Source organism: Ptychodera flava, chromosome 2 (assembly GCF_041260155.1).
Source record: "Ptychodera flava strain L36383 chromosome 2, AS_Pfla_20210202, whole genome shotgun sequence".
NCBI classification, from domain to species: Eukaryota; Metazoa; Hemichordata; class Enteropneusta; family Ptychoderidae; genus Ptychodera; species Ptychodera flava.
In genome coordinates this window covers 13,081,627-13,091,798 of record NC_091929.1, presented here as the reverse complement: position 1 = coordinate 13,091,798, position 10,172 = coordinate 13,081,627, and the positions used below count along the sequence as shown (strand labels likewise).

Below are 10,172 nucleotides of genomic sequence, written 5' to 3'. Positions count from 1 at the left end.
TTGTTATTTGTGTTTCTAATCGAGAAATTCGACTTAGTCTAGAAGATACCATCGCAAGCATACTTTTGCTCTCTTTGAAGTAATGACAACGGTTGGTCCGGTTTACTGTGAACTCTATCTTGGAATTCTGAAAGGTATATGACAAAAGAGTCAACAGAGGGCAATAACCCTGCTCCAAATGTTTATTCATGATCAAAATTATTTTATTGTACATTCCAAACAATAAGAGTGGAAAAATAGGGTTCAACAGCCGAAAGATATATGTTACATCAGTCTTCGGCGTGTCTGTCGTTACATAAGAAGAGGCGTCCCTTTTATGCACAGCAGTTGATCATCATATAGAATTCAAAGAGATGCTTTCATTAGCAAATATTAGTGACGTCATGATAACATTAATACTTTCACCAAAGAACAGGCCGATTAGAGAAAGCATTTTGTAAGCAACTTAATCTCCGATGAAAGATATAATTTAGTAATGACACTCACGAAATAAGCACACTGTGCTCTTACCAAAGTTTTGCACATATTCCAATATGTATTCTGTTTTTTCCTTATTCGACATGTTAACACCCTATATGACTTTGTTTGTGTACCGTCTATTTACTGTCTGTTCTGTGTTGTTTTGTGTCTATGTTTACAACTATTGTCTTACGAATTCTCACCTACTGTCATTGGATTATGGATTGATAAGATTGCGATTATTTTACCCTTGAATGCTATCTTAATAATAATAAAGAATATTTATAATGCGCTTAATCTCAAAAGAGAGCTCTAGTCGCAGGACAAAATACACTATTCCCTAAAAAATATGTCTTGAGGGCATGGCGGAATGAAATATGTGAATCCATATAGCGTAGGTTGACAGGCAGATTGTTCCAAGTTTTTGGTCCGGAGTGGGAAAAAGACCTTTTACCAAAGTATTTTGTGGCAACACGAGTTATTCTAAAATGACCAGTGTCAAATGAATAACGTAGGTGTCTTTAGGAAGTATGCAAAAGGTCAAAGAGATACTGTGGTCCAGTCCCTGAAATCAAGTCGAAACAAACTGTAGAAAGTTTGTTCTGTGTACGACTAGCAATGGACAACCAATGCAGCGATTTCAAAAGTGGTTGTTTGTTGTGTGATGTTTTAGCTTTATAGACAAGTCTAGCAGTTGCTTTGTGAACACGTTGGACTTTGTCAATGAGGCGTTTCGGGTAGCCAGAAAGAAGGTTGCTGCAGTAGTCTAAACGAGATAGGACAAGGGCAATAACTTACAATAGTCTGAGTGGCTTCAACAATGAGCAGATGACGAATAGAACTGATCTGCCTCAGCTGAACATAGATAGCTCTGCATACGTTATGTACATGCTGTGACATGGTTAAATGGCTATCTAAAGTGACACCAACATGGTTAAATGGCTATCTAAAGTGACACCAAGATTTTTTACAGATGCGGAAAACTTAATAACTGCATCACCAACTAACATCGAGTCAGGAAGGGACAATCTGCCTTGCAGTCTGGGTTATATGACAAGCATGGCTTCAGTTTTACTGTCATTTAACTAGAGTTTGTTGTACTTCATCCATGTTTTGACCTCATTAACGCAATCTCGTATGGGATCAATGGTATAGTCGATGATAAATTTATAGGAGAAATATATGCCGACGATATGACCATTAATCTAATTAAGGGGCAAGTGCGAGCGGTAAAATATTGTTTACCTACAAAGTTATTTGTTAACATTAAGTTTTTCATTTTACATGTTGCATTTCTACTCACGTTGTTAGATGTCACGTGATAATAAAGATACAGACTACGCTTAAATATGATTGTGGGCGGCGCAAAGCTAGAAGGCAGAGGTGTATGCACATCGAAATTTGTCGTCCCTCTTGATGAAGACAAATAAACGGAAATCCCACTAATGTATTTTAAAAAATCAATGTTATTTTCAAGTGAATATATTTTTGGCGGAACCATTAATGCCAAATTCCGAAGCAACTAGAAAAATGATTGGTATCTGAAAAATGTATTTGAATTAATGTGAAAATCATACAAAAAGAATAACAGACAAATAAACGGAAATCCCACTAATGTATTTTAAAAAATCAATGTTATTTTCAAGTGAATATATTTTTGGCGGAACCATTAATGCCAAATTCCGAAGCAACTAGAAAAATGATTGGTATCTGAAAAATGTATTTGAATTAATGTGAAAATCATACAAAAAGAATAACAAACATACCCATCTGTTATCTAACATCATGGTTCAATGACTGTTACACAGTCGTTGTATAACAAAGTACAGCACAGAAAGACTATGAACAAAGTACCTTTACACATAAGACAATCAAAGACGTGAAAAAGAGGTTTATGGACCCCCGGTAAACCAACCAATTGGCGTTGTGTAAGGTGTTTCGAAGGGGTAGTAAAGCGCATCTAGCTCGACATGTGGCACCCTCCGAATACCAATGTGTAACTCAAGATAAGAAGTACATGGTCACATTATACAGAGTGATACCACTGATGAAAAAGCTTCATTGACGCTCAAATTGGCGCTCAAATTGACGCTCAAATGGTTAATTTTGTGTTGCTGCAACACAAAATTAACCCTTTGACTGCGCCAATTTTTGTCTCCTTCATAAAATGTAACTAGTTCAAATTTTTTTTTCAGATTTTTTGCCAAAATTTTAATGAAAAACTGTAGTCATCTCAAATTTATGTTTCTATTCACACTTTCAAGCTCGGAAGGCTTACAATGGCACCACACCCTGACAAAATACTTACTTTAACAACAACAACAGGTGATGACACTTCTGCATGTCACAAGGGAGTAATTTTATTTTGAAAAATGTAATTCCATGGACTGTAAAGAGATCATAATGTATGTCGAGTCGAAAACATAGGTTTTATCGTAACATTTGGACACAGGCGCTTTTTATCTCACAGTGAATTTTTGTATCCTTTAAATCTTCTTTGCCTTCTTCAAGTGCTAAATCACTATTTCGAATTTTTGGTAGAGGAGAATAAAGTAGAGGAGAATAAACGTTCTTTTCTTATCACATTACTGGAGGAATGTATGATTTAATATGGTTAAGACCATTGGAGATTCCTTTGTAAAATCCTAATTTTCGAATGCGTAAACAGATTCATACAGTAGAAACTGTTTTAAAAATTGTGAAAACGTACTCAAAAGCAAATTGTTCTGCTCAATTGTCATTTTCAGTGCTTTGGAAAATTATGTTGATGGAGAGAGAAGATTAACACAAGTTTGAAACATTTTCTGCAGATTGTGTCCAAAACCATACGGGATAATGTAAAGGAAATAGGGAGACTAGAGACTGTTTTATGAAAGGAAAGGATATTGTTTTTTTCTGAATGGCAGTGACAAAAGAAAATTACATGACTCATTCAGCTGTGTCATAACTTGCTTCCCAAAAGTATGGCATTTGTAGTGCCTGCAGATGTAACTTCTACATCATGGTTATTTAACTCGAATGGCCATTTAATTTTTTTCACTGAAATATCAAAACGTACTTCACTTGATATATTTAAATACTTATTTAGATGCTTAACAATATAGTTTATATGTAGAATGAAAAAGTTATAGGAAAAGTAACCTTCATCGGTACAAATCAAACAGAATTTTGAGTAATTTATTTACCGTGCTCAACGCTATCGTGACGTCAACAATCCCTGGAAGGAGAAAAGTACCCGTATGGTCACACCGTTAATTCATCTGTGACGTCATATGGCGTCCGTTAGCACATTTAATATACAGGCTCTCATGTCTTAACTTTGACATTATAAACATGGCCATCCAACATGAAACATTTTCAATCAAATCACACACAACGATTATGCGCATGTCACGTGAACAAGACAGGGGTGAATGACATGATACACGTGCTACGGTGAACAAGTCTCACAGACACTCACAGAATACCAGACAAAACACACTGTCTGATATGCCAACACAAAAGGTTTAGTGTTTGAACAAAAGGTTTGGTATTTCTGTGACTGTGTCATCAAATGTCTATTACATAAGACAATTCAGAGTTTCAAGAACAGCTCATCATATTATATAGAGAGCACTTCTGAAAGCAATGACTTGCATATATATATATATATATATATATATATATATATATATATATATATATATATATACATATATACAAAGGTTACATATATATGTATGTATATATGTATGTATGTATGCATGCATGTATGTATGTATGTATGCATGCATGTGTGCATGTATGTGTGTATGTATGTATGTATGTATTTATGTATGTATGTGTGTTTGTGTGTGCGTGCGTGAGTGCTTGAACGCATGCATGCATGCACATACGTACTACATGCATACGTATGTATATATGTACGTATGTACGTACATACTTGCACACAAACGCACGCATGCAATGCGCAACATGCATGTATGTATGTATGAGGAATTTTGTTTTCATGATTTAAACTCGACATATGAACCGCCAACCACAGTAAACACCAGAAGAACAAACAATAATCGCTAGTCTCAAATCATGACAAGATCATAGCGCTTTTACTGGTTTTCTAATAAGTCTTAGTTTGGCATTGCGCGTACGCTAATGATTCAAGTTCTTGTTCATCGTACGCTTTAATACAACATTTCATTTTTGATAAGTACATAAATCTAACAATGTAATGAGACATGCCCATCAGTTGCTAAGCCATTGTGTGTCAGTTAATTCTTTTTTTATTCGTTTTTTGGCTTCTTTTTAATTTTTGAGTCTCCACTGGACATAATCACCAGTTGGCCAAACAGAAATAGACGAGGGAATCGAATTCTCCTCGTCAACGATTGGCCAGGAGATTCATGGTAAATCTACTAGTGTGTTCACAGTGTGGAACATGTGTGGACAATTTGTCAGTCATGATATGCATAGGCCGTCGAAATTTCAGTTTCATATCAATACGCGAACTTCATTTTTGTGAATGACGTTAGTCATTTACAACTAAAACTTTCAAATGAATATTGTTTTCTTTTATCTGAATGAAAACTATATTGATGAATGTTAGACAAAGCAATTATCGTTTGGATAAGTACGATTTATTTTTGTCTTGCTATGTTCTAACTTGATTATTGTGTGCCGCGGAATGGTATAGTGGTGCAATTGCGGTAATTGGACGTGTTTAAATCCCCGAACAATACAATAATTTTCCATTTCATGCCAATTTACTGAACGTATTCAAAGCCCCGGCAAGTCAAGATCGTCGCAAGACCTTACAGAAAGGTAAATCCATTTTACAAATGAGCAGCTTGGTAAAAGGATCAAGAAAGTAAATGTCACTTAGTAGTTATCTGTTCACGTCAACTATCTCAAGTAGTCTAATTAGTTGACAAAAACAAAGCTTGTTGTAAGGTATTTTATATCGCGTTGTACATTGCAGCAAAGATGTCTGTGGACAAGTATTTACGCTGTATATTATTCTGAGCGGTAAAATACATTATAAGTGCCTGACTGATATTTTCTTTTTCAGTCAAAATGACAAAAGCTCTGCTGATAGTTTTGATGGTTTTCCTTACTTTGACGGCCTTGTCAACAGCCGATAAACCCTTGGTAAGTGGAGAAAACACTCCTTTAACTTTGTTTATTGTATTTGCATGGTACACATGTCTATTTATGTTATCCTTGGAACTCATGTGACAGGCATTATTTCTGTATTAGAACAACAGACATTAAAATGTACAGTTCAATTCTGGCGTTTCACGTCTAAAGTCTAGGAGATATTCTTTATTTCCATATTTGAACAATTTATTAAAAAATGCATATATTGTTTGTTTTTTCGTTACCGTAACTGTTTTTGAAAAGTATGTGGTCGTAAAATGCACGGTTGAGTTGTCAGTGTTTCTTTGTTCATTTAAAAAAAGTGGCTCTGATTGACCCTTTTTTCATAAGGTTTGGCAATTGTCATACATCAAATACATATCTGCTTTACTTTACAGTGTGCAAACAGCGTGCAGATTGCTATCCTATGCAAACAAGCTAATGCCGATACATTCTTAAACCAGGGAGATTGCGAAGGTTACAAGGTAAGAAAGCCATTTTATAAAACAATTTACGGTGGAAATTAAGTTTATAATGCATTGCAAGGGTTACCACTGGGCAAAAAGTTTGATAGACAACAACATATACACACATACTGTTGTCAAATAGGTTAAGTATACACGTACGTATACTAATAAAATGCAAAACTACAGAGAACACTTGGTGTGCAAAGATCTGCGTTACGTATACTCATGATCTGCAACGTATTTGAATGTTCCATATACAAAGATATACGATACGTATGCAATTAATATAATTGTGTTCCATGTACGTCAATATACGTCAATATACTGAACGTATATCAAGCATTGTGGCCAGTGTACATTGTTAAAGATGCTCTAATATTTTGCTACGGATTACTGCAAACCGCGGTATACGGTTGACCATCAAGAATACTACGCGGCTGAAATTAGTACAAAGACGAACATTTGGGTCACAAACGTTTTATTTTTTGTTTTTATGTTGTAAATTATCATAAACGTTACACAATATGAATGCAAATTTCTCTACAAGTTTAACAATTGGTCCCGGTGATCTATCAAACATTAGTATGGTGTGATTTTTATTAGTCAGAAGATATTTTCACAAATCAATGAATCGGGTAATACTCAATGGCTAAAATATTAAAGTGTATAGTGTTGGAAGTTGTTTTTATGTACAGCTGTTGCTCGAGGATAAGTTTTTTGTTTCACTTTTGTTTTTAATAATTTCCACTATTTGCGGTGACATTTTCGTTTTGGTCTAAAATTCGGCAATCTGACCGCAGGGAGCATGTATTCTTGCGTTGTAATGTATTGCAAACAGTACACACAACTTACTTGAAATAACTTCAGTACTTCTGTTAACTCCACCTATAACAAGCTCTTTTTTTATGGTTATCAATTTGATGCACTTTTCTCTTTTGAGTATTGTCATGACATAACTTAAAGGTATACTGTCACCTGTTCCAATTGTGCCACAGTTACCATGGAGAGAGAAAATCTAACCAATCACAGATTTTAAGCGGGTGGCCGCTTTTTAAAAACACCGCCCTCACATGGGCATTTTGAATACGAAAGAACGTCCCTTTGACCATATATGGGCATATATGTACATATTTAGATTGCTGGTGACTGTATACCTTTAAACGTATTGCGGCAATACCTATACTAGTACCAGTTCGCCCGTGATTCGAAGACAAACGGGTTACGCATGCGCAGATAATGCTAAAAACAATCGCAACCATCATTTACCACGTTTCTCTTTGATTGTTTGGTTTCAGGTCGTCCAGACATGCACTCGAAGCCTTATCTGTAAGGTGTCTGTTAATGTTGATATTGGCATTCAACAATTAATCAACGAAAAATGCTCATGAACAGCGGTTATATGCAAGTAACTAGAAAAATCAAACAGGTACAGCTTTAATTTTAGTTCATTTAATGAAGTCAGTGATTCTCAAAATAGAAGGTAAGGTCATGTAAAAGTTTCGGCACCAAAGCTGTGTTGCAATGAAAGGTGTGTAAATGGGATATACGATTAGAATGCTATAAACTGGCCAAGGTCAAAGGCACTTTTTGCGATCCCTGGGATCACCTTTGTTCTGGTCTGTACGAGGATTATGGAGGTGTGATAGCCTTTTGTTTTGCATTCAAATTGTAATTTGGTGGGTAAATTTACTTATTGGACAACCCGATACCAACGCAGGCCTTTAATGCGACCTCATTCAATACTAGACTTCGTTATGTGCTTGCCAATTACAGGCTAGTACTGCTTCAATCAATTGCATCGAAAAATTACCTGGACAAAAGCTAATAAGCCTAATCGAGTACATCGGCGAACCTAACATCATAAATGCTATCTGATACAATGCATGTAGGTTAGACTATTGTTTAACAGCTCTTATACCTCCAACCAAACAGCGTTATCAGCATAACGACATTCAAGATATTCAACCTGGAGGACGTAATAAAACCGCGTCTGTTCCTTGTATGCTTTGTACCATCTTACTCTTGCATTAAGAGAGACAAGAGATGTTTTCTCTTGAATTTGCGTCAACCTTGTGAGCTCTTAATGCTTTTGTTTTGTAAAAATTCTTGCGAGTCAACATTGCACACGACACTTAATTAAATAAATATAGTCAGCGTAAAACACGATGTATATTTATTGAATACGTTCAGCGAAAAAAAGTTATGTAGTCATTATTAGGCTTATGTAATAGGGTCCACTTTCAAAAGAAGATAACAATATACCTATATCTATTTCCATATGAAAGAAAACATGTAGTGACTTATATATCTTTACATTCTGTTTGTTTCAGACAGATTGGCTGTTTTGCGAGAAAATGGCAACAAGCTGTTAATGAAGCTTTTGTATGCAGTCTTCTCCTTTTCTCCTTGTTTATGAATGGTATTAAGCAATGATAGCATATGACTCAATGTACTGGTTTTTATATGCTGGTGTTGGTGTTTCTTATATGTTAATAAAGTTGCTTTTATGTTAACGAAGGTCATAAGTCTACCTATAGTGGTTTGTATCATTCCCACCCCTCGTACGGTGTAGCATCAGATACCTTTCATACTTATCTGCGAGGACTCTCTTAAATACATAAAACTACCCCTTGATTGCCGGTTGACTATCTGAGCAATTCCAAGGGGTTACTTCCGATTATTGTAAGAACTCCCTTGTTGAACATCAATGCATAGTTTCAGTGCTACGCATATGGTGCTAATGATCAAACATTTGCTGTGTACACCGGATCAACTACTATATATACAATGCAACAAAATCCTCAAATAAAAAATATTCAATCGATACAAACGTGAAAACGGGCGAACGCATACTGCACTGTCGAGATTTAGTTACTAAAGTTTTTTGTCATTTTTATGAGACTATACTTGTGACAATGCGCATGAGATAGGTAGGTATGTGTTCGTACTCGCCCCCATGCCTATACTTTGTCATAAGCTGGCTTCCACCCGGCAGTGGACGATCACTGGAGGCCATTACATCAGTGAAATACCGATGTCCGAAAGAACCAGAACCCAAACTTCGCCATTCTCGAACATATGTATGAATACGGTTATGGAATATTCAAAACGTAAACAAATGAGGTTATTCTGAGACTAAATGAGCGACAAAAGCATCGCAAATGCGGTTAGGAAGTGTCAGACCTGTGCTTGGGTGGTCCAATGTAATGTTCGGATACAAAAAAGTGACAGAATTTTTTTCTGTCTAGTCGCGTGGTTTTTCAGTCTGAAGTAATTCTTACCTGGCTTTTGTTGATATACTTAATGATTTTGAAAACATTGGATTATGCAGAATTAAGTCCGTTTCACGATCACTTATTGGAAAGACGCAACGTAAAGACGCATTGCCTATGATTCACACCATCGCTACTTTGTTGCCATATCTGAGTCGTATGTCAAAGTGTTGTGATATGAGAGAGAGAGAGAAAGAGACAGATGAATAAAAAACAAAAGAAATCGTAAAATTGAGGATTTATTTAATAAAATAGATTCTCATAAGTTACAGATATTGACATTACTAATTCCGCCATATATCAATCTGTAAGTCAAATAGGTAGTTGTCGTCAATTACAAGGTCCAATGTCACTGACGCCATCAGCGATCATTTGTCGAAGAGAGATACTGTATTTATCTACCAGCTTGTGATACCTGCCAAAAAAGCATTTTAATATAGAGACAAGTCTTGCTCTGGTGCAACCTTGGTTTAACAGTTTTCAAGAGAGATGGCTATGTCTCTCTACAAAATAACCGTAAGAACTACATGATCATGCATATCGAATATCCTCGGAAATGTTTACCCAATAAACTGATAGATAATAACAATCACAATCATAAACTGATAGATAATAACAATCACAATCACAACAGGAATTCATGAACTATGGTGCAATCTCATGCTGTAATCCACTGTACTTAATTCTTTACGTCTTGTACGGGATTTAAAATTAATCTTGTTTTTATTCCTCGTTGAAAACCCATGACATGATGTAGAGGGAATATGATAATTAAGCTTACAAAAATATATTAGCAAGCAAGGGAGCGCACAGTACTGAAGATTTCCCGTAATTCATCATGATTTGTACACACAGAGGCAGG

The 10,172-nt window shown here is 35.7% G+C and overlaps 1 long non-coding RNA gene across 2 annotated transcripts; it reads left to right on the top strand.

Moving 5' to 3' along the window:
* The first annotated feature begins 5,113 nt into the window (after positions 1-5,113).
* Positions 5,114-8,555, top strand: LOC139114927 (uncharacterized). 2 transcript variants are annotated; one of them, XR_011548002.1, is made up of 5 exons: positions 5,114-5,256; positions 5,504-5,583; positions 5,970-6,056; positions 7,334-7,464; positions 8,373-8,555. It is a non-coding gene; the product is annotated as an uncharacterized lncRNA (long non-coding RNA). The 2 variants fall into 2 exon arrangements; XR_011548001.1 differs by having other exon boundaries at positions 5,115-5,256; positions 8,369-8,555.
* The last annotated feature ends 1,617 nt before the right edge of the window (positions 8,556-10,172 follow it).